The 24,164-nt window shown below is 41.9% G+C and overlaps 1 non-coding gene across 1 annotated transcript; it reads right to left on the bottom strand.

The window, feature by feature from the left end:
* Positions 1-15,625: 15,625 nt before the first annotated feature.
* On the bottom strand, positions 15,626-15,732 carry LOC139158266 (U6 spliceosomal RNA). The gene has a single exon (XR_011557657.1). It is a non-coding gene; the product is annotated as a U6 spliceosomal RNA (small nuclear RNA).
* Between the last annotated feature and the right edge of the window lie 8,432 nt (positions 15,733-24,164).

The following is a 24,164-nucleotide window of genomic DNA, read 5'->3' as shown; positions in this document are numbered from 1 at the left end:
ATAAATAAAAGTACCGGTAGCATTTTTAATGATGAAAAATTATACCGATGTATAGATGGAAGAACATTGAAGTCCCAACAGCTTGTTAAATCAAATCAGATTTCTGGGAATTCAGAGTACTTTACAAATGTACCTATTTTCCATTTCTTGTTTTACTACAAGCTGTTCTTTTCCTACACATCCATACCCCATTCGCCCCCATCTCCTTGACTTCTGGGAAACAAAAAGATGAATCATCTTTGTCTATCACCAGCCACTCCAACTTCACTAAAGACATTACCACAGGTTACTGCCTACCAGCTGCCTTCTTCACAGTAACTTAGGTATGAAATAACTACAACTGTTTGCAGAGAGACTTCAGGCCAGTGGCTGTGTCTCAGCCCAATTTAGACCATTAAACTATTATTAAATGGAACACACTGAAGGAGGGAGCATTATGTATGCTGCCTGGAGCACCCAGAGGATTAAAATCTAACTTAGAAGCAAGCAAACAAACTGCTCCACTGTTACATTTTTAATGGCATGGTCTTCAGAACTGTAGAAAATGCAGTTGTACAACTAAAATGGAAACTTTTTCTTCGATGGCTCTTGATGTAGTAAGTAGTTGTGCCAGCATTGAGATATGAAAGGCTAATGTAAATCATCATCAACAACAACAACAACACTCCTATTCACACAGAGATATATTGTACTCTGGCCCCTAGTCTTTAATTTGCTGGTGTGCTGTAGCAATTAAACACATTAAAAAGTTGCTAGTTGAAAGTTTAGCTAGGAATTCAACATCATTCAAGAAAAACACTTTCTCAGTCAGGGAGACACAGCCATCACCCACCTGCAATGAGAATTGCTATACCACATAAAGGTCTGAGCAGACAGCATCAAGTGGCTGGCCTAATCTGGGTTTAGAAGCTAATCAGAGATGGAGCTGGTGACAGAAGCACTTGTAGAATCTGAGGGTTTTATCAAAATGATGAGAGTATTATTGTACTGTTGATCTATAAGTGCTTCTCCTTGGCACGTGGAAGTAATGTCATAACAAACACATATATACTGCTCAAAAAAATAAAGAGAACACTCAAATAACACATCCTAGATCTGAATGAATGAAATATTCTCATTGAATGTTTCATTTGCACAACTATTCCATTTGCACAACAGCATGTGAAATTGATTGTCAATCAGTGTTGCTTCCTAAGTGGACAGCTTGATGTCACAGAAGTTTGATTTACTTGAAATTATATTCTGTTGTTTAAGTGTTCCCTTTATTTTTTTGAGCTGTGTATATAAAGGTTGAGTCTTGCAGAAGCAGCAGCATTCCTCCTCCTCCTCCCACCCCCACAGATGCCTTTGCCAGGCTAGGACTTGGTCAGGGAATCAACCCACCCACCTGTGGGAATATCAGTGCTGAAAAGTAGACTAGAAAGTCCAAAATGAATTCTAGAAGAAAAGAAGAATGTCAAATCAAGGGAATCTTGTATATTTTTTTGTATCTGGCCCAGCCTCTGCAAAATGCAAAAACTGGCCCAGCCTCTGCAGCTCATACAAAGAGCCTAAGCGGGGTCATGACTTTTGATTGGATTAAGGATTATTGATTCAAAACAAAAACCCTCAATCGAGGGCAATGCTCTAGTAAAAAGAATTACTGATGGAATCTTTTATTTTATTTAATTATTGTAGATTTAAGATACCAGTCCTTAACCCCAAAAGAGCCATAAATCAGTCAGACTGACTGCTATGCCCTCAATATTCTCCCCAGAAAACAAGTTAATGCAAAAATCAAGGCCATCACCCTGCAGAAGATGGATTCATTTGAAAGCAGGCATGGACTGTTTCAATCTCTTCCAAAGATCTTATCCCTGCTTATATTTAAACATAGCTCATGCATGCCCTGGCAACATTATTTTCTGCCATGTCCCCTCCATGCTTTCATTTTGTTTCCAGCGTTAGTTGGGATTAAGCTGCCTTTTAGTGTTTTTGATATTAAAGCAGTATTTCCTCTTGAGTCTGACAGCAACCAAAGGCTGCAACTGATCATAAAATACATATGTCACTCATACCTTGGAGGAAAGTAGGTGGATGATAATAATTGGGAACGGTGTTAATAAAGCAGGTTAGGGAACGACAATATGGACCGCACTTGCCTCTAGAGACCTTGCTAACTTCAGGGAAATTATGCTTTCCTTTCCCACCATGGATTCCTTTTGTGATTATAAAAATAAAGGCAAAACTCATGATAGAAAAGCATAAGAGGAGTAGAAATGTCTCCCGGGCTCCCTCTGGGCAACAGCAAAAATCAGTTCATAATTCCCAACAATTTAACTAGGATCTGCTTATATTCTGCTTCTACAAAGTTTGTCACTTGTTACCATCAGATGCTTCCTGGAAAGTTTGCAATGTAATTGGTGCTGGCACATGCCTAGGAGGAGGTCATCTGACAGCGAAAGCTGCTGGACAACAACAAGCATTAACTAGGGATCAGAGAATGAACAAGGATCACTCAGGTCATTTTCAGAGTCAAGGACTGAACCCAAAAATGTGAGTGAGAGCATATTTTTCTCACTAGCCACCTAAGCATCTTGATGGTTAGAAAACTTTCTGCTTGTTGTCAAGTCAAGCAAGTTTTTTGGAGCCAAAAGATAGATAGATAGATAGATAGATAGATAGATAGATAGATAGATAGATAGATAGATAGATAGATAGATAGATAGATGATAGATAGATAAACAAACAAACAAACAAATAAATATGCACATGTTCAGAAATTAATATTGAAAATGCTGTTTTGCTCCACAATGTGTCTTTAGAACTGCAGTCCACATGCACATAGCCATTCATGATCACCCCCGTTCCCTTCTGTAGCAGTTCTGACAAACAGCCCTTCATCTTGGGTATCCCTGAAGAGCTTGCGATTTCAGTTTAGCTTCTAATGTCAAGTGCTTCATTCCCTGGATGGCAGGCAAGCTAAGTGTAGCCATGCATTAGCATTTCCCCAGATCATTGTTCAAAGGATCAATAGCCCTGGATGGTAACTTCAGGCAGAGCTGGCCAACTACAAGCAGATGGGGAGATGAGCCTAAAGTCCTTCAAAGGGTTCCTTCTCCCGCTTCCCTGCTTTAACTGTTCTGGGGCTGAAATCCAACACAAGGCAATTGACCCTTGTTTGGCTAAATCCTGTTCTGCCAGCCTGTAGCAGATTTGCTGCTTCCTTTTTCAGTTCCTTCTCTGTATCCAAATGAATCAGTTTATTATTGTATTTATTTATTAAGAAAATGTATGTGGCCACCCAAATCCCGATGACTGCAGGAGGCTTACAGAAATAAAATTTCAATAAGTTCCTGCCTCTCCCCCTCATGACAACAATTAACCAACCCTAGGCTCCAAATCACCCTGGGGTCCCCAGGCCCATTGGCAAAGCCATGCCTGAACCAGGCATCCTTGAATCAAAGCCCACCCACTGCTTTGCATACGTAGAATATACAAGCAATAAAAGTAGAAATGGATGCCTCTACTTACCAATATTTCCTATGTCTTGGCTGCTTTTTTTTCTCACCAAAGCACCACTGTTTACATTTTAATTTTGAATCAGGACATTGGAAATCATGCCCCAGTATACATGTTTGCAGGCCTTCACCTGAAAAAAAAAAACACCTGCCTTCTTGTGCTCCTACCTGGAGCCTGCCTTGTTGCACTCCCTTCATATGAGTCATTTCCAAAGAGGGATGACTTAAAATTCAGATCACCTCTCTTCAGTTCGAAATCATTTGTACTGTATTATCAGTACTAAAGTCTCTAAAAATACAGTTTGTCACAAAGCCATCCTTACGGTCTATTTCCTACTGATACTTGGCATCATTTTTCCCAAGGCATATAGAGCAAATAGCATCCAGTTTTGGCTTTGCACTTCCTTTCCTATGGACCCTCTCTCCCCTCCTCCAGCCTCAACTTCAATGTCAACCAGAATAAAAGCTGGCTTGTTAATATTTTAAAGATCTTGGGTGTTTGCTTTACAGATATTTCCATGTAAACAACAATTCCCTGCTCCCCAGCTTCCCCCACCTCTCTGTCTCTTTCCCTTTCTTTCACCAACTTCACCCCTCTCTGCCCTCTGTGTGTGTGTGTCTTCCTCTACTCTCTCTGCCCCCTCTCTCTTTCTCTCTCTCCTAGCTGTAATAACATCACCCATCACATCCAATTCGTGCAAATTAGTAATATGGGTTTTTAAGATTGCAGTGACAGATAGATGCGGCAGAGGGGAAAATTTATGTTAACTTAGGGACATCATGAAAACATTGGAACCAGACACACCCAAGCTAATGGGGATGCTGCAGGAAGCTGTGGTGTGTCTCCCTTGCTGCTGATTTTTATTCCTGCGTGAGGCTAAAAGGGAGGCGTTTGAAGCCACAGGGGCAGCTGGCACTGCCACTGGAGATGACAGCCCCAATGTGATCCTCCTGACAGCTCTTTCCCTCACGAAGGTGGGCTGATTGATACCTGAGGGAAAGGCTGTCACCAGGCCAGCCACAAACAGGAGATAAGTGACTCCATCAGTGTCAGACCTGTCCTTCTAGAACAGCCTATAAATCACTTTGGCTCCAGTTTCTTCCTCCGCTGCAGCAGACAGTTCCAAAGCAAGTGATCGGCACACAAGAGATAAAGTGGCTGCACTCATTGGCTCCATCTGGAGTCTAAAAACTGGATGTGGCTCAGGGTGTGGGCATCCCATGAAGCTTGAAAGTACATTCCTTTTGCTTGGAAATAGAACAGCCTGAGCTGCATTGTGCTACTTTCTTATTTTCCAGCAAGGGAAAGGCAAAATGGAGAAATGGAACACCACCTACACGAGGGCCCTTCCATAAATAACTTGGTTTGGGGTGGGTGGGGGAGGTAAATGGGTGGCCTATCATTTTCTCCCAGGGTCACCTGCCAAAAGATAGGAGTGCATCTGAAACAATTCAACAGTGATTAAAGCAATGAAGTTTTAATGATCACCATTGCTCCGCATTTATTCAGATGTCTTGGAGACCACGATTCACCTCCAAAGCATCTTCGAGAATTAATTATAACCTAACAAACATATTATTCCATTTTAATGGCCCAGATGCCTAGCTATGAAAAATTAGAGACATGTTTATCTCTTACAGCAACAACTTCAAATAAATGCTGAAAGGCCACTTAGCAAGAAGATGGGTGAAATCTCAATGAACCATTAATTAATTGCTTGCAGGTAGCCTAGGTTAAGACTTTCTGCTGCCCGTTGTCCTCATCTTTCCCAAGATCTTGACTCAGACCCATTTTAATTAATTTCTTGTCAAAGGCTCTAATTAGATATTTAAATGATTGAAATCATGTTACTGTTTGGCCTTGGCTCCCCAAAAATACTATTCTTGGACAATTAGAGGAAACAACTATGCACATCATAGGCATTGTGCTGTGTTTCCATCTCAATTCTGCCCCCTTTCCATTTTGGATCCCCTGGGCTTTAGGGGCAGAAAGAACCCTTCTCACATTATTACAAAGAAATATATTTATTTTTCATATCAAGTTACTTTTTCATGTTGGGCTCAAATCTACCCTGGAAGCCTATAAAGTCTCCTGTTTGTGATTGTAGTTTAGCTACTTACCAGTATCTTTGTAGAATTTTATATGAGGAAATGCCATCCAGCACGAATCTTGCATCTTCCTGTTAAGGCACCAAGTTACATCTATCTGGCACACCACTTGGAAAGTTGTCTTGCATAGCAAAAGACTATCCTGAATCATCAGCAGTTTTTAAAAAGTCATTCTAATTTATATAGTATATGACATCAACAGTCTTCTCAAACATGATACTGTTGAAATGTAATAAATTTCAGTTCCCATGGCTTTGTGCCATTGGACTGATCAGGAATTATGGGGACCAATATCCAGTACATCTGGACAGCATCAGGTAGAGGGAATCTGTAACACAACTAATTTCTTTATTATTCTCTATATATCCCTAGTTGAGTTGATTTCCTAAGCATCCAGTTGACAGGTTGAGAATTATATGAGATGAAACCCAATCCTTTTGAAGCACCCCGTGTTAGTAAAGATTGCCCCCGTCTTTTATGTGGAAAAATTCCTATCCCTACAGGCCAAATTTGACAGAACATGATGCAATTCATGAAATGCAATTATAAGATATTGTTCTTTATTTTAAATACAGTATGGGTCAGGAAGATGTGAACAGGGCTTTGAGGCTCTCATAGTCATTATTTATTCTTAGCAAGTTATTTACACAAATTGCTATCAACAGAAGTGTAATGTTTATTTCCAGTTCATGCTGTTATTACTATGTCTCGTTTCTTTTTAGCAGGATGAACAATACAATACAATATTTACAAAAATTTAATTTCTCCTGGAAGATAGTCAAAGGTCCCTGTAATTTCATAACAGTAGGATTTGTTTGCAAATATAAAAGTTAAGAACAGGGAAGGCACATCTTAAAAGGACCAAAAATAACCCCAATCCATTGACCTGCACCCTATCTCTAGAGATATCTCTCATTCTTAGAGGCATCAATTCTGAAGGGCTAAGATATCTAGGAATATAGCAGCAAGATTCCTAAACTAAATCTGGAATGGAAACTCGAGTTGCCTGAGGAAAAATAGCATCAAAGTGAGTTCAACAGAGAAGAGAAATAAATTCTGTACATAAGTGTGCAGAAACTAGGAGTGAGGGAACAAGAATAAATTAAGTCCCAGCTGCTGCTTAGGATGTTTCATACACAACCACTGCTTCTATGTATTAGCATCAACAGCATATAATTTAAAAAAATGATTAGTTTGGATGAATAATTTTGTGAGTAGCAAATGGTAGCCAGAAGAGTTAGAAGGTCAGCTTAATGTAAACCCACACTGGTTTGGGATACACCTAACTCTGCAGCCTGGAGGAAGCACAGGGCAGATGAAAGAAAACTGGTGGTTTGACAGGCTTGGCAGCTGCCTAACTCCTTAGTGCTGTGGGCCTTTCATATGATTACTGGCTCCCCTAGTAGCATCCATAGCGGCGGCTGCTGTGGAGATTTTGCTGTGGCATGACCCAACTTGTGCTGATTGTGCTGTCCCATGACCCATGATTGTACTGTGGCATGATTTGGCTGTTTTTTGGCAGGGTCACTGAAGTAGACCCAGAGACAGGGTTTTGAGCAATCGGTACTTTTATTCAGCTCAGAGAACAAGTGACAGCTCAGCAAGGTAAAGTGACAATTCAGCGAGTGCCGACTGACTCTGCCTGGAGAAACCGCTCCTTTTATATATTTGCGGTTCCCGCCAAAGCTAGAGCCGGCCGCGTCTGAGCCAATCAGGAGCGACTTCCTGCTTGGGCTCAGACAGCGCTGAAAGAGGAACAACTATTTACAGAGTTACAAGGTAGCCATTACAGGATACAACACCCCTCCCCTCATAGTTGGACACATCCATCAAGACAGCCATGTGACAAAGTCGTCCAATCGGTGGGGCCTCTGAGGAGCTCGCGCTGACCTGCGCAGTTCAATTTCTCCTTCGCCACCGACTGTGGAGGATGGCTCGCCGCTGTTCTCCCGGTGTGGCGGACTTGGCCTGGCGGGCCCAACGAAGGCTTCGGAGGACGAGGATGGTTCGGCGTCGCTGGATGGTTCCCCCTGGCCCGATAAGTCTCTTTGCGTGTCTCTTATTTCGGGCAATGTACTAAAGTCTGTTGAAGGGGGAGAGTCCATGTCAGCGGTTTGTGGCAATTGATTTTCTGTTCGCTTCCGAATGTGGTCTATGTGTCGTTTCCACAAACGACCATCCTCTAGTTTAACAACATAGGTCTTAGGTGCATTTTGCTTAACAATAATTCCCTTCATCCAGTTTACATTTCCATCAAAACTTTTTACATATACATTTTGTCCCAAATACATTTCTCTTTCAGGTTTTGTACACATTTGGTTATTATTAACACAGAATCTTGGGTTTAACCTGTCTAGTGGTGACCTCAACTTCCTTCCCATCAATAACTCTGCAGGGCTTACATGTGTGTGCGAGTTAGGGGTAATGTGTTGGGTGAGTAAGAATTGGTCCAAGTTCTGTTGCACATCCCCAGGGCCTGACCTGCGCAATGCCTCCTTTGCCACCCGTACGTAACGTTCTGCCAATCCGTTAGCCCAGGGCGAATAAGGCGAGATGAGGGCATGCCTGACCCCTAGGCCATCTAGGAACAATTCGAATTGCCTGGCTGTTAGCTGTGGCCCATTGTCAGACACTACGAGATCTGGGCAACCATGGGATGCAAACAGTCTGCTCAATACCTTGATAGTGGCACTTGTGGTTATGTTGTTCATTGCTATTATTTCCAACCATTTGGAAAAGGCATCAACCACTATTAAAAAATACTGAGACCCCACTGGGCCAGCAAAATCAATGTGGATTCTAGACCAAGGACCAGCAGGCTGTTCCCACTCAGCCGGAGTTGTTTTGGGGGGACTGGGCCGTGACTCTTGGCACGGATCACACTTTGAAACCCAACTTTCAATATCAGCATCCAGCCCTGGCCACCATAAATGCCCCCTTGCCAGGCTCTTCATCCTGACAATCCCAGGATGACCCACATGTAACATTTTGAGTACCTTTCCCCTTAGGCTTTTGGGGATGATCACTCTATCCCCCCATAGCAAACAACCTTTTACATACGATAACTCAAGTCTTTTGTTTTTAAAATCACACAATTCAGGTTTCACAACATCATTTTGCCATCCCTTTAGAACACAGTTCACCACTTGTTTAAGGATTTGATCTTGCTGCGTGTGTGCAGCTACCTCTTTTGCTGTGGTTAGTGGGTTTTCCTCGAGTTCTATCATTAACACATCTGTGGAAGGAACAGGGTCTTCCACTAAGTCTGTTATGGGGCATCTGCTGAGACCGTCTGCATGATTGATTTCCTTCCCCCCCTTGTGGGTGAGCTCATACTGATACCCTGAGAGGAAAAGAGCCCATCTGATTAGTCTTGGAGACATAAAAGGTGGAGTGGGCTTGTTGGGGGCTAGCAGGCCTAGTAGGGGTTTGTGGTCAGTGACTAGCTCAAAGCTTCTTCCAAAAATGTAATTGTGAAACTTCTTTACCCCTGCCACTAATGCTAGAGCCTCCTTGTCTAACTGGCTATAATTCCTTTCTGTGCTGGTCATGGTTCTTGAAAAAAAATGCTATTGGGGCCTCTGTCTTATTAGGTAGAACGTGAGCTAGGACTCCTCCTATGCCGTACGGCGAAGCGTCGCACGTGAGCCTAATGGGTAGTGAAGCACTATATTGGACTACTACACTTTTAGAATTTAATAAATTTTTTATTTGAGAAAAAGCTTCACGTTCAGTTTTCCCCCATGTCCAGCGGGCTTCCTTCTGGAGTAAACGATGGAGAGGCTCTGCTACTGTTGCCTTCTGCTTTAAAAAAACGGAATAAAAATTAAGGAGGCCCAAAAATGCCTGTAACTCATTCTTATCTCGTGGCTCTGGGGCTTCTCTAATTGCTCTCAGCTTCTCTGTTGTGGGGTGGATACCTTCCTTATCTATTTTATATCCTAGGAATTCTATACTGTTGGTTCCCCAGACACATTTATCAGGCTTGATTCTTAACCCTTTGTCCTGTAACCTCTTAAGTACTTCCCTTATTCTTTTGTTTACTTGTTCCTGGTTTTCCCCTGCAATTAAGATGTCATCAAAGTATGGAATGGCCCCATTTACCCCTGACAATAGGCGTTCCATAATGCTCTGGAATATTCCTGGGGCTATGCTTACCCCAAACTGTAACCTCGTGCATTTGAAAGCCCCCCTGTGCGTTACAATTGTTTGAGCGTTTGCTGTTTGTTCATCGACCGGAAGTTGCTGGTAAGCTTGCGCCAGGTCGATCTTTGCGAACCTTTTTCCCTCCCCCAGGGAGTGTAGCAGTTGTTGCACAACCGGGATGGGGTAGGGGTGGTGTTGAAGTGCCTTGTTTAGGGTCGATTTGTAATCAGCGCAAACTCTTAAAGAGCCATCTGGCTTCAGAGGGGTAACTATGGGAGTTTCCCATGGCCCCTGCTCCACAGGGACCAAAATACCTTGGCTAATGAGTTTGTCCAGCTGTATGTCTAGTTTGGGGAGGAGCGGCAGGGGGACCCTGCGAGGTTTTAGTCTGATCGGTGGGACCTTGGGGTCAATAGAGAAGGATATAGGGGGCCCCTTATACAATCCCAGTGTGGGGCTGAACACTTCAGGGAACTCTTTCACAAAGTTAGGCATATCATAACAGTTTACATTACACACACCCGAAATCTCGATCCCCAGTGGTTCCATCCATGCTAAACCCAGAAGAGAGTGCTTGGCCCCTGTTACAATAAGCATGGGAAGGGTACATTTAACATTCTTGAATGCGATAGGTACATTTGCTGTTCCCAAGACCGAGATTACCCCCCCCTGAAAGTCTCTAATCACCAAAGAGGTTTGATTTAGGTCAGCCTTAGATACATTAGGCATATACAGTTTAAATTTTTCCCAGGGCATGATGGTATATCTAGAGCCCGTATCCAGCTCCATTGAGCAAGGTTGGTTATTGAGTAACAGTGATATAACAATTTTAGCCCCTTTTTTGGTTGCCGTGTTATTCACGGAAAATTGAGAGTTACCTCTATAGTAGTCGCGGTTAGCGGTTGAGTAGTTCCTTTGACCCGCGTTGCGGAATGGTCTCCTTTCTCGCGCTTGGGGGGTCTGGTTTTGAGGTCGCTGGTATTGCGGTGTGGCAAATGTTTCCTCTGGCGCTGTTGCTCTGCATGCGATGGCGATGTGGCCTCTCCGGTTGCAACGGCGGCATGTAGCGTCTCGGAAGGGGCATCGATGGCGCTGGTGATTTCCCCGGCAGCCCGCGCAGGGGGCTGGGTGAGTAGCTCTCAGGTGTCTCGGCTGGTCTTGCACCAGGAGGCAGTTGTCTCCGCTGGGAATTTGTTGGCTGTTGTCTGTTTCCACGGCGCTGGGAGACGCGGAGTCGATTTTTGCAATGAGTTCTCGCCTTCCGTGCTCTTTCAATTCTCTCGCCGCTGCGTCGGCTGCTTCTGCGGTTTGCGCCAGTTTAATCACGGTTTGTAGGCTCGGCTCTTCTTCGATGAGGAGTTTATTTCTCACCGTGCTGCTTTTCATGCCGAAAACTAAGGCGTCGGTGAGGCGAGCTTCCGGGTCTTTAAACTTGCATTGAGCAAGTACCGTTCGAAGCCGCGTTGTAAACTGGCTGATCGACTCGGTTTCCCTCTGAGCCATCATGTGGAATTGATGCCGAAAAACCATGGCTGGTTTGGTCGGCTTGAAATGGCTCGCCAGTTTTTGTTGTAGGACGTCCCACGCTGTGGCTCTCGCTTGTTCCGGTTCGGTGAGAGTTTGGGCAAGTCTACGGATTTCTGCGCCGCAGTAGTTAAGGAAAATAGCCCGTCTGCGATCGGCTTCGGCGTCCTGCATTCCCGCCGCTTCGAGGAAGATCTCGAAGGTGGCCATGTACTCGTCCCATGTCGATTTCTCGGGATCGAAGAGTTCCGGAGCCTGGCCGATCTGGATTTTGTCCATGTTGCACGCGAAGTTTCTTCCGTCCGTTCGTCGCCAGTGAAGTAGACCCAGAGACAGGGTTTTGAGCAATCGGTACTTTTATTCAGCTCAGAGAACAAGTGACAGCTCAGCAAGGTAAAGTGACAATTCAGCGAGTGCCGACTGACTCTGCCTGGAGAAACCGCTCCTTTTATATATTTGCGGTTCCCGCCAAAGCTAGAGCCGGCCGCGTCTGAGCCAATCAGGAGCGACTTCCTGCTTGGGCTCAGACAGCGCTGAAAGAGGAACAACTATTTACAGAGTTACAAGGTAGCCATTACAGGATACAACAGTCACGAAGGCAAATGAGCTGGTTGTCGAGCACCCTGGGCTCTGGAGAACAAAGCAAGTTTTCCACTCTATGGCTTCTCCTTTTCTCTACCTTGTCATGGGATCTGATACCCTCCTTTCCTACTAATGTTTCAGCTCGGGAAAAACAAAAGTGGGGGAAGGCTGCTTTAGTTCAGCCATCTCTTGATCTGCCAAGTTTTCATTTGTTTTCCTTGATCTCTAATGGTTTCAATTTCTTTCTTGTTTAAAAGTTTTCATGCATCAACAGTAAGAAGAGGGAAGAAAGCAGCAGACTGTGGAAGAATAAGGGGAGCTGTGGGTATAAACCGTTTTCTCATTTGCCTAGATTCTGAAATTTTAGCTCATACTGATACCACTTTAATGTTAATTAATGGTGCACCTCTTATGAACATGATGTATATGGTGCATTACTAGCTAAAAGCATTTAAGAACTGATATTTGAGGATGCATATTTTCTATTCTCCATTTAAGCCTTGTGTGAAATACTGCAGAAACTACAATGAGATTCAATTAAAAACATTGTTATGCATCCTGCCATTGACATTTGTAATACTAATTAAGCACTAGACAGCTATGAGTATGTAGATTTATCATTAATAAGCAGTGAGCTAGTCTTACAAATTCTTACTGTAGATTCAGTAATGAAACAATCTCTGGATCTATTTTGAATTTCATCTTCAATCCAATTCCTGCCCCAAACTCTCATTAAATTATCTCAGTACATCCAAATATAATCCAGTTAATACCAATGATTTATCAAACAGTTCTGGTTCTATAGGAAGTTTCAGAAGTGCAAATCATTGCAGTAAAAAAGAATTTTTTCTTCTTTATCTGCTTGATGTACTGTATTTGTCGGAGTATAAGACACAGCCTTTACCCTCCTAAAAGAGGCTAAAAATTTGGGTGCATCTTATACTCTAAATGTAGCTCTTTTTTAAAGCGCTAATGATCTTCCTAGCTCTTACTTTGCAGGCTCTTTCATTGTTTTTCTCTGTGAAGAATGTTTTCCTAGCCCTAAGTCTTTGCAGGGTTGTTCTTTCATTGCTCTACTTACTCCAAATGTTTCTTTCCAGCCCTAACAAGCAGGGATGGGCTAGGTGCTGGAATGCTGGGAATGCCATTCCAGTGGTGGCAATGGAGTGTGTAGCTTAGCTCCACTGCCGCCGGGCATGCACACACTGTGCACATGCAACCGGCATGATTCTGGTAAAAATTACCATTTCTTTTGCTTCCATGCATGAGTAGAAGCAAAGAAACAGGCAATTTTTGCTGCCAGAAGGACATCCATGCACACCCAGAGTGGCAGCTGGGGCCAGTAGCAAAAGCTGCCTGCCTGAGCTCCAGCCATGTGGTCTGCTTTCTGCCGAAAGCATATTTTGGCATGGCAATGGTGCCCTGAGCGAGTCATGGCCTTTGGAAGCAGCAGTGCTCTGCTCACAAAGGCCACGACTTGCTCGGGGTGCCGTCGCCATGTCAAGAGATGCCTGTGATGCAGGAGAGAACAGAACAGGTCACGCGACTGGAGCTCGGGGCCACTCGCCCTCCTCCCTGCACTGCATGCCATCTTCTTGAGGAGGGAGAAGCCATCATGCAAGGAAAGGCAGGCAGTGTGGGCAGAGCACTCAGGCCACTCGCAGCGGAACCACTGCTCCTGGAAGGGCAGGAGCACAGAAGCTGAATCCCGTGTCACACGCATACGCGCAACGCTCCCAGCCCCATTCCGGTGGTGCTGGGAATCGTGGCCTGTCGCTGCTAACAAGGTGCTAACAATGTTCCCAACTCTTAGTGCTTGCAAGCTCTTTCATTGTTACTTTCTGCAAAGAATGTTTTCTAAGCCCTAAATCTTTGCAGGTTTTTTTATTTCATTGCTCTATTTGCTCCGAATGTTTTTTTCCTGCCCTAACCAGGTGCTAACGATGTTCCCAGCTCTTACCAGCTTGCAAGCTCTTTCATTGTTACTCTCTCCGAATAAGGTTTTTTTAAAGCCCTAATCGGGGGATAAAATAATGTGCTGAAGCTGACCAGAAAGAACACTAACCAGATGAATATCTGGTAGGCAGATTTTCCCCCTATTTTCCTCCCCAAAAACCAAGGTGCGTCTTATATGCTGAAAAAACAGCATATACCCCCATCTTTCTTTAAGGATATCGATGTGATAGAAATGCATATGTTCCACATTTATCCCCACAGTAACTCTATGGAACAGAGAAAGCCAAAAGTCACCCAAATATTTCTTGTGCAGTCCAAACTTACAAAATATGTACATTTAATCTTATAAAAATTATTTGAATCCATTTTAGCTAGGCAGCTGATGAAATAAGGTGTGAAAATACTAGTGTTTACTAGAAGTCTGATCATGGATCATCCACAAAAGTCACCATCACTACATTTCTGTTCCAGGCTCAGGTCTAAGCCAGAATAATCCACATGCTCCAGAATCCCCAGATTCATACAAATACTTATACACAAAGGCACACATGCACAAACACAGCCACACTTTTTCTCAATGTTTTACAAAGAGCAAAAAAGAAATATAAAATGGGAGAAATGGGAGAGATAGGGGGGGAAAGGAAACAAAAATAAAATCTAATTTAAACTAATACCATTCACTATACTTCTCCAGACATTTCTGTCCTTACAAGCACCTTTGGCCACAAAATCAATATACTGACTCAGATGTTGCTTTTTGTTTTGTAAATACTGTTTTTGTCCTGAGACTCCCATCAAGTATCTCCAACCATTAATTTCCCTTTTCTTTTCTTCGGCTATTTGTTTTGCAATTTGACCCTCCTTAATTGTCTCTATATGATCAAACCACTGGGTCATTCACCTTTGTTTTCATTCTGATTTCTTCATCCTTCTTGTTCCCATTTTCTCTTATTTCACCATATGCAAACTTGACATGTCCCATTCCCTCTGTACTCAATTTACTTTGATGTTGTGTGTGACATATCCAACTCTCACAGCCATAAAACTAATTATTATGGTTGGTTGCACAGTTGGCCAGATTTGGCATTTTTATCTACATATCAAGGACCTAGGATAGCCTGATGTTTTATTTGATGATGTTAAGGGCAATATTGCAGGATGTAAGCTGTTTCAAATAAATCAGCCTTTTGTAACTGATTGATAGCAATTTTATCAATGCTGAAGCTTTTTATATAATGTTCCAGCTGTTTGGGGATAGCACCAAGACACCTATTGCTATTGATGCTCCAAGTATTGCCATGTCCACTATTTGGCCCTTTTTGTCTTTCTTATCAATAATGCCTGGGGTGTTATGTCGCAAGCACTTGTCTGTTTGGATTCTAGAGTCCCAGAGCAGTTTAGCTTCTTCCTTTTCTATTACTTTGTGTAGTTTGTGATCCCACCAGTTCTTGCTTGCAGGCAAATAATATTTCTTGCAGATATTCCAATATACCATGGCTGCTGTTTTAACATGCCAAACAACATCATATGTTGTTTGTAGTCAGTTTGTGAAAGCTTCCTGTGGCATCTAACTAGGTGGTCCACAGTTTCTTCAGTTTCTTTGCAGAAGCGGCATTTGTTTTCTGTTGCTGTCCTCTCAATTCAACTTTGCATGCATTTATTCCTAAAGCTTGGCCTTCTGCATCCAAAATTAGCTACTCTGTCTCTTTCTTCAACTTTTCTGCTCTCAGTGATTGCTAGGTCTTGCTATCTGCTTTTCTTTTTTCTTTTTTTTCATATTTTAGCAATTTATTTCAGTATTTTGTACAAAAAATATGGAACGCTTCACGAATTTGCGTGTCATCCTTGCGCAGGGGCCATGCTAATCTTCTCTGTATCATTCCAATTTTAGTATATGTGCTGCCGAAGCGAGCACGCTATCTGCTTTTCTTGCTAGATTTGTTACGTATTGGCTGTGTAATATCTTACGTTGCCATGCCTCTTTTCTATATTTATTTGATTTTATAGGCCAGTTTGATATTTCCAATGCTCAGTAGGCCTTCGTAGTGTCATGTTTCAGCGTGATGTCATAGCATGACATCGTATTGTCACTGTCCTTCAGCTATTCTTCCAATTCCCCTATTTTCTTCTTTAGACGTCTGGTACATTGCAACATTCCATACCTACCTATTTTCCTTGCTAACTAGGATCTGTCAACATCGCTGTGTGGATGGAGGACATGATTCATTAGCATTATGTTTGTGCTCTTCCTACCCAGGGCTTTTAGTTCTGCTTGAATTCAGTCCATTATTCCAGCTGTGTATCTAGTGACTGGAATTGCCGAGATGTTAATTGCTGTGGTAATATTTCCTCCATTGACTTTAAATTCTTCACTATCATGATGTTAACCCTAACCCTTCTTGTATTTAGTGTACCCGATGTCAGCTTGAAGGATGTCCAGATATTTGTGATGATTATCTCCATCCACACTCCACATCATATTTTCATAAGAAATCTTTATTCCTTCAGTTTCCATTACTTTTCGCCTATTAATTATAAGGTGGACACATTTAGTTAACTCTAGTCAACATCTTGGATATATGCACGGACACTATTGAGCAGATATCAAACAAGTCCTTTTGGTGCTGCTCTGAGGGCTCTAATAATTGATACAACAATGGATTTCTTTTTCCATAAGCATTCAACTTGGATCTGCAAATCCAGGTATTCCATTATTTCATTATCTATTATTTTTCGAAGTGTTTTTCCTCAATCCTAGTATCACTGGAATAGCAACATTAATGAACCAGACTTTTATCTTTTCAATAACCGTCGTATCAGGCACATTATAAACAAAATGCTTGTCTGTTTGGATCAATAATAATAATAATAATAATAATAATAATAATAATAATAATAATAACAACAACAACAACAAATAGATTTGTATGCCGCCCCTCTCCGAAGATCCCATAGGATCTTACTTCACTCACTTATTATCACTCATTTTATAAAACTTCCTCAATTTAATGGTCTAGATAGTTTTTATTATGTTCAAATCCAAACCTTTGGCAAAGTTTCCAATGAATAAATCTGGCACCTCAGTTATAATGTTGCTTGTAGTCAGTTTGTGAAATTTTGGTCGGTTTGATCAAATGGTCAATTTTTTTCATCTTTTTCTACAAAGGCGATATCTGCTGTATGTTACATGTTGAATATTCACCTTCATGCAATTAATTGGCAAAGCTTGTTCTTGAGCCCTTCGAATAAAACCTCCTATTTCTTCTTTTTTTAAACATACCTGATCTGAACCAAATCCATGTGGCTTTTTGTCAGCTTTTCCTTCTATCTCCTACAAATATTGACCATGCATTGGCTTAATCTTCCAATCAACAAACCAGTTTTTAATTTCTTCCCCCTATAGATTCAAGAACTTTGTAGAGATTGTATCCTATAGATTTGTTGTTTCTATAGATTCAACCAGTGGTGAGTTGCTCCTGGTTCAGATTGGTTCTTAGAACCAGTAGCAGCAGCGGTGGGAGGCTCCCCCACCTACCTGGGATATTTCTGTGCATGTGCAAAAATGTCACATGCAAGTGCAAGCACGGAAATGAACTCGTACCAATCTGCATACAAAAAGTACACAGACATGCATGTCCTAAAACAGCACCACTCTATCACTATCAGTATTCCTTGTCCGTATACTCTTGTCCATAAATATGTTAAACATCTTATATCCATGTATTACTCCCTAGTCAGTGTTGAACTATTGGTGAAGTGTTCTATCTTTTCTCATGCATGCTTTTTTTTATAGAACTATTCAAAGTGGGCTGTAGACTCACAGATTAAATGAAGCATTCCAGAAGCAAATCACATTTCCCCAGTCATACCATCTTTACAAAGATCCTTGCCATTTTTCAATATTCACACGCCATTTATAACTTCATTGTCATCACTTTTTCTTAGATACTAATATTTGCAGTATTAATTTCAATTCCGCTCCAACTATGACTTGTACAAGTCTCTAAAATGCGCCTTCTAATGTTGCATAACTCCAGTTCCACCTTATATGGATGCATGGACACCACATGAACTAATAGTGAGTAGTGATGGGCGAACCCAACGGTGTTCGGGTTTGGCAAGTTCGTCCGAATTTTATACAAAATTCGGCTGAACCCAAACCGAACCCAAACTCGAACCCGAATGGGGAATCCCTCCCATGAAGAGATTCCAGGGGCGGAGCTTTGATGTCACCAGCAGGTTGCTAAGGATGCCAAGGTGATCACTTCCCGGTGATGTCAAAGCTCCGAAGGCCGAACACGACCCCGAACTTTGCCTGAACTTTGGAAAAATGTTGGGTTCGTGTTCAGCATACCGAACACCGCAAAATTCAGTATGGACCCGAATTGTGCGGGTTCAGTTCACCCATCACTAATAGTGAGTTCTAAATTGGTTTGCTACTGGTTCTGCATATGCAGAAGTGTCCCAGGTGGGTGGGTGGGTGGTGCCTCCAGCCACCACTGCTACTGATTCATTGAAATGGGCCAAACCAGGAGCATCCCACTCCTGACATACGTCCATCTTTCCTTCTGATTGTGAAAGAAGCTTAGACTTTGATGTGGAAGACAATGAAAGGCAGACATTGGAACACCTTTTTTGTCATCCTGTCTCTTTCTCATGATAATGGGGGCTGCTCTCTTTTAAAGGCTGCTCTCAGTATAAGTGGGGTGCATTCCATAAAATAACACTTTCCTTCTGATGCCACTGATTCTGCCAAGACAGATATTTTGCATTCCACTCCATTCCACTCATGAAGCAGGCCCAATTCTCCACCCCGAGAAAACAGTCTATTCACAAGCCATGTTGAGGATTGGAGACAGTTGATCTGGGAAAGTGCAATTCGGATTTAATTTTATGTGTAGACATGTGTTTTCTTTATCTAGAAAACCTAGATCGCTGCCACATGCTTGTCATTTAACATTTCAAGTTACTGGAGACACTGGAAAAGAGCCTAGAAAGAAACCCAGCCTTGTTCTCTCAGCAAGGCTAAATAAGGAAATGGAGATTATGATTTCCTTTTATTTTTCTTCAAGGTCCAGGATACCAAAGCAGACTTCAAAGCCATATTTTAAAAAGACAGCAGACTTGCTTAACTGGACTTTTACAGCTCAGCAGTAATCCACTATTGTGGGATAAAATCTTGGCCACCTTGGCCTTTCTTGACCTTTCCAAAAGGCAAACTTTATGAACTTACCACATGAAAAGTTTCTAAAAAAATGAAGTGATTTCTTCTCCCAGATAAAAATGAGGACAATTTCAGCAAAGATTGTAATATAGCGCATGTGCGCGCACACTCAGAAACACACACACACACACACACAGCGTGGGATATGTGTACATGTCTTTCAACTGACACATCAGAGAGGAAAATATAAGCATAAATCACAGTTCATTAAAAGAAGTTAGCATCTGCAAAGCCAGATTTTTCAAGTACAGTTGAGAGAGTATTTTAATAGAAAGCACAACAAGGCCACAGAGGATTCTGGCTTTGAAGAAAAGGAATGTCATCCCCTGTCAAGTTATGAAGAACTGTCTAAGCTTATAGAAAATTAAATTCATTTGTAATATTGAGTATGGGTATATGGGTTTTTTAAAGCCTATTGTTCCTGCTCTTGTCCAAACAGACAGGGGGGAAATCCATTACAAAATGGTTTGTGAAAACTAAAGATGAGGAGGTCAGTTGAGCATCACCAGTCTACTGAGGGGGAGAAGCTTATGAAAAACAAAATTTATTGTTTTCCGCATTAAAATATTAAGGAGATCTTAAGAACCACAATGAATCTAAACTGGAGGCCTGTCATCAACAGAAATGAACAACTGGAATACTTGACAACATGCATAAATCTCAAATTGAATAAAATCAAATAAAATTTTCTTCAGTAAGTGGAGTAAAGTTTGTTTTTAAAAAGGCCAGATATCTAAGTTCTTTCTGTTATGTATACTGACTTGTGGCCTTGCTGTGAGACACGAAAAAGGCAATGCATATTCTTCACTCATGCTTTCTGTGTGACAATCAATCCCAAGGCAATCTGCCATTTCTGAAGCCAACATTAAAAACATAAAGACTCTGGCAGGTTGGCATTGAGGCCATGTTGGTGCTCAGTCTTGGCAAAAGCCATGCAGGTCCTGATTGGTTGTTTCTCTGTTTTTTGCTTTTCTCATCCAGATAGGGGAGAAAAACCTTATTGGATACCCCTAAATGAGTGGGTCTGACTGTGCCTATCTTTTTCCCATAAGCTTGCACCCATGAATGCCTTCATTCATCCTTCCCTTCTCTCTTTGATACTCAATTCTTTTTCCTCCCTTTCCCTCCCTCTCTATTCATTGTTTTGGTTCTGTGATGATTAAAGGAAAGGGAACAAGTTGTTCCTTCAGGCATAGTTCATCTTCACAGAAGCAAACTAGCATTCACCTGAAACTTTTCAACTTCATTCTAATGTGTCTATCTCGCTGTCTTTGAAAACTCTAAGGGTGCTTCTGGATGAAAAGCAAGGAGAGCATGCTTCACTAAACCCAAAAGTCCCCTTTTTGTAGATTGTATGAGTTGAATAAAGTAGTGAATTTCTTGAGGGTGGGGCAGTGGGGAATATAAAGCAGGGGAAGTTCATTTGACTTACTGGCTTAATTCATTTGACTTAATGGCTTATTATTGGACCATTCATAAAATAACTCTAAACATTGCAACCACTGTCCATCTGAGAATGTAACACCTGAGAGTACCTGAGAGGAAGAAACGGCTACACACCAGGCATTTCAGCCAATCAGAGCTGTGTTGTCACAAGATTGAAAGGAAGCTCTACAGACATCAGAAAGGCTAAAGGTGGCCCAAATAAGACAGATAACTACTGTTTTGAAATGGAACAGGGTGGAGGGACTGATAGTAGTTGGAGAATGATGTCATCCATTCTTGCACAAGAAAGATGGGGGGTGAGGACTGTCAGTTTAGGTAAGAAGCACAAGTCATGAGTACCAATGCTATCCTTTCTGTGAGATTATTGTAACAAAATATTTACTTTCAGAATTTTTGTAGGTCTAAAATCATTCTCCTCCTTTATGGTTATTTTCCTGGAATTAGGGGAGTCCCTTCTGAGATGTTCCCACACCCCTTTTACTTTTGTAGACTGAGATAGCTTTTGTATGATAGTTGTCAAAGTGGTGGCTCTTCCTCCAGTCTTCCAAGGTCATTCCTTTATATCATTATAGGGCCCATATAGGTCAAACAGAAAGTATAGCTTTGCTCTGTAAAAATATTGAAGGTGTGTTTGATGGGGGGAACCATGTCCTCTCAGATTCTGGGTTAATATGTACATATTTATTTGGACAACATCCCCATTATCCAGAAAAAGACAGCTGATGAGGACATTGGACCTGTGAAATGGCAAGCTATCCTTCACTACTCTTTCAAATAATTTTCCTGAAACTGGTTTCATATTGTAAAATATAAAATAAGATGTAAAAACAGCATGTGCAATGGACCACAATTCAATTCATGATCCTCCCAGATGAGCTTAAACTAAGCATAGAGCTTAGAACTCCATATAGAATCAACAGGAACTGACATGTTTGGGTGAGGGGAGAGGGCTATACTTCTCATAGAACAGTTAATCTATCTAATCTCCTTCATTATTCCCTCTCTGGGTGGGCTAGATAGAAATGCCAGGTCTTAGTGGAAAGATCAGACACTGAGCCTAACTGTTCTTACGTACTTGATTATGAACAATTCAATAATATATTCCTGCTTTCTGAGAATTAAATAGAAACTAATTTCTGAAAAATGCAGTTTGCACATTTTGTGGTTATCAATTGCACTTCCTGTCCTACTTCTTTCTTTCACAGCCTAAAAAGTGCTAAAAACCAATTAAAAGGCACTGAATCTTATCTCGTTGAATGTATAGCAAGAAGATGCATGCATGTATCTTTATTTTACAGAAAGAGGGTGATAGCCTCTGATTCCTTAACTGAAATCCTAATTTAATGTTTGCAAATTAGCGGGTCAACCATCTATACTTCGGTGCTTTCTCCTCCTACAAGAAAAATATAACATTGAAATTAGTATGTGACTGAAATGTTATTTTCATTTTATATACGTATGCATCTTGTTGCTTGAATCAATTCCATGAAATTTAGCAATCTACCAGAACCAATGTAATGGTTCTAATGTACTAATGTGGAAATCTCCAGAATTCCTAATAAAACTTTATTTAGAAGGAGAGATATAACAAGGTTAAGGAGATAAAAGTAACAAACAAACCAAGGAATATACACAGTACTGCAGTCCTTGTTAAGACTACCATACTCCCTATGATTGAGTGTTATCATCAGCAAGTATTCCAGCAAGTACTCTGTAGGAATTAGGAAATACTTAGAAAATACCGGTACTTGTTCCTGCCTCTTGGAAGCAAGAGAGCAATTTATTGTGATGCCCAGTAGGCAGCAGCAGGAGAGCAGAGAATGTTTGATCAGGATTCAGGGTTCTAGAGGAGTGTATTTGCATTATTCTGCAAAACAGAGACTAATCACAGACTGAAGAAACTCAATAGCACAAATATTTGGGGGGATTGCTCCCCCAACAATGAGATAGCTTATTTTGTTAACAATTGCCAATTTTCAACATTTCTGCAAAGCAGACTGCAAGAGGAAGACTTGTAAACAAAAGGCATTGATCACCCAGGAAATCAGTGATCAAAAACCTCCACTATGAGGTTCCGCCATGATAAATCTCAACTACAGAATATTGTATATTACAACTATGGATTCCTGGCAGTCAAAAATGCAAGTGAGATTCAATGGAGTATATACTTGGGTCCAAAACACACCTTGCTGTTAATTGATCTCTCAGCCTCAGTACATCATTTTTATTAAGGATATGAAGGAGAGAAGCCACCAGTTCAAGAAATTATTCTTTTAGGATGAAGACAATAATAAAATAATATGTATTAATCCCCATGATGAATATGTGATCTTGTATCTTGCAAGGATCTTTAAATCATTTTGTAGTTGTTTTTCAAGGTCTCTGATGTTACAAGTAAACATTCATTTTATAAAGAGGAAAAAGAATTGTTCTCTCTTTCACATATTTGTATAATTTTATTAAAGATATTTTTAAAAAGATTAAAAACTCATAGAAAATAAATATAAAGTGAAAAAAGAAGAAAGAAATCAAAGGAAGTATGTTGTGGAGGGAAGTAAAAAGAAGAAAAAGATATTTCCAGCTTCTGATCTTCTTTACAGCAGTTATAAATACAATTATAAATACAGTGGTCCCCCGATTATTGCGAGGGTTCCGTTCCAGGACCCCTCGCAATGATCGGTTTTTCGCGAAGTAGCGGTGCGGAAGTAAAAACACCATCTGCGCATGCTCGCCCGCCCTTCGCCCGCCCATGCCGTTCGCTCGCGCCGCTTCCCAGCTGAGTCCTGAAGCCAGAAGGCAAAGGCGAACTTCCGCGTTTGGCTTCGGGACTCAGCTGGGAAGCGGCGCTGGGGTCTCCCCACTGCCCACGCAAACTCCTCGCTGCCGCTCGCCTGCCCTTCGCCCGCCCACGCCAAACGCGGAAGTTCGCCTTTGCCTTCTGGCTTTAGGACTCAGCTGGGAAGCAGCGCGAGCGAACGGCGTGGGCGGGCGAAGGGCGGGCGAGCGGCGGGCGCGTGGGCAGGCAGGCGGCGGACAAGTGGCTGGCGGACAAGACAAGCGGCGGGCCCGGCAGCAGCGAGGAGTTTGCGTGGGCGGTGGGGAAACTCCTCGCTGATGCCCGCCGCTCGCCCTCTCGCCAGCAAGAGGGGGAAGACCCAGGGAAGCCGCCCAGCAGCTGATCTGCCCGGCGCCATCTACGCATGCGTGGCCATAGAAAAAAGGGCGCGCATGCGCAGATGGAGTTTTTACTTCCGGGTTGAAAAATCGCCATATAGCCGTTCGCAATGATCGGGATCGCGATACCCGGGGGATCACTGTATACCTCTTATTCTATAGTTACAACATAACTCTCTTCTTTCTATAATCTGTTCTGTTTAATCATTAAAACCATAAATTGTAGGTTCATTTTTTTCCCTGTTTCATACAAAAAAATCCATAAGGGGTAAGAATTCTCTTCCCTTTCACTGATTGGCTAACGTGTGTGAGAAATATGCTGAAACTCAGTTGCTTTCCACATCCCTTTCCTGTTTAAAAATGGAACAATCTCTGAATGAAGATGAAGTTGAACACGTGAGATGAATTAAACTGGTCTGGGTGTTTTTTTATTTTTCAAGAGGCTCATTTGTATGAAAGATGAGGACAGATTTTAAATCAAGATCTGGAGCGGCAGCCAAAAC

The sequence above is a fragment of the Erythrolamprus reginae genome, chromosome 1 (assembly GCF_031021105.1).
Source record: "Erythrolamprus reginae isolate rEryReg1 chromosome 1, rEryReg1.hap1, whole genome shotgun sequence".
In the NCBI taxonomy this organism is placed as follows: domain Eukaryota; kingdom Metazoa; phylum Chordata; class Lepidosauria; order Squamata; family Dipsadidae; genus Erythrolamprus; species Erythrolamprus reginae.
The sequence above is the reverse complement of the archived record's forward strand: the minus strand, read 5'-3'. Positions and strand labels throughout refer to the sequence as shown.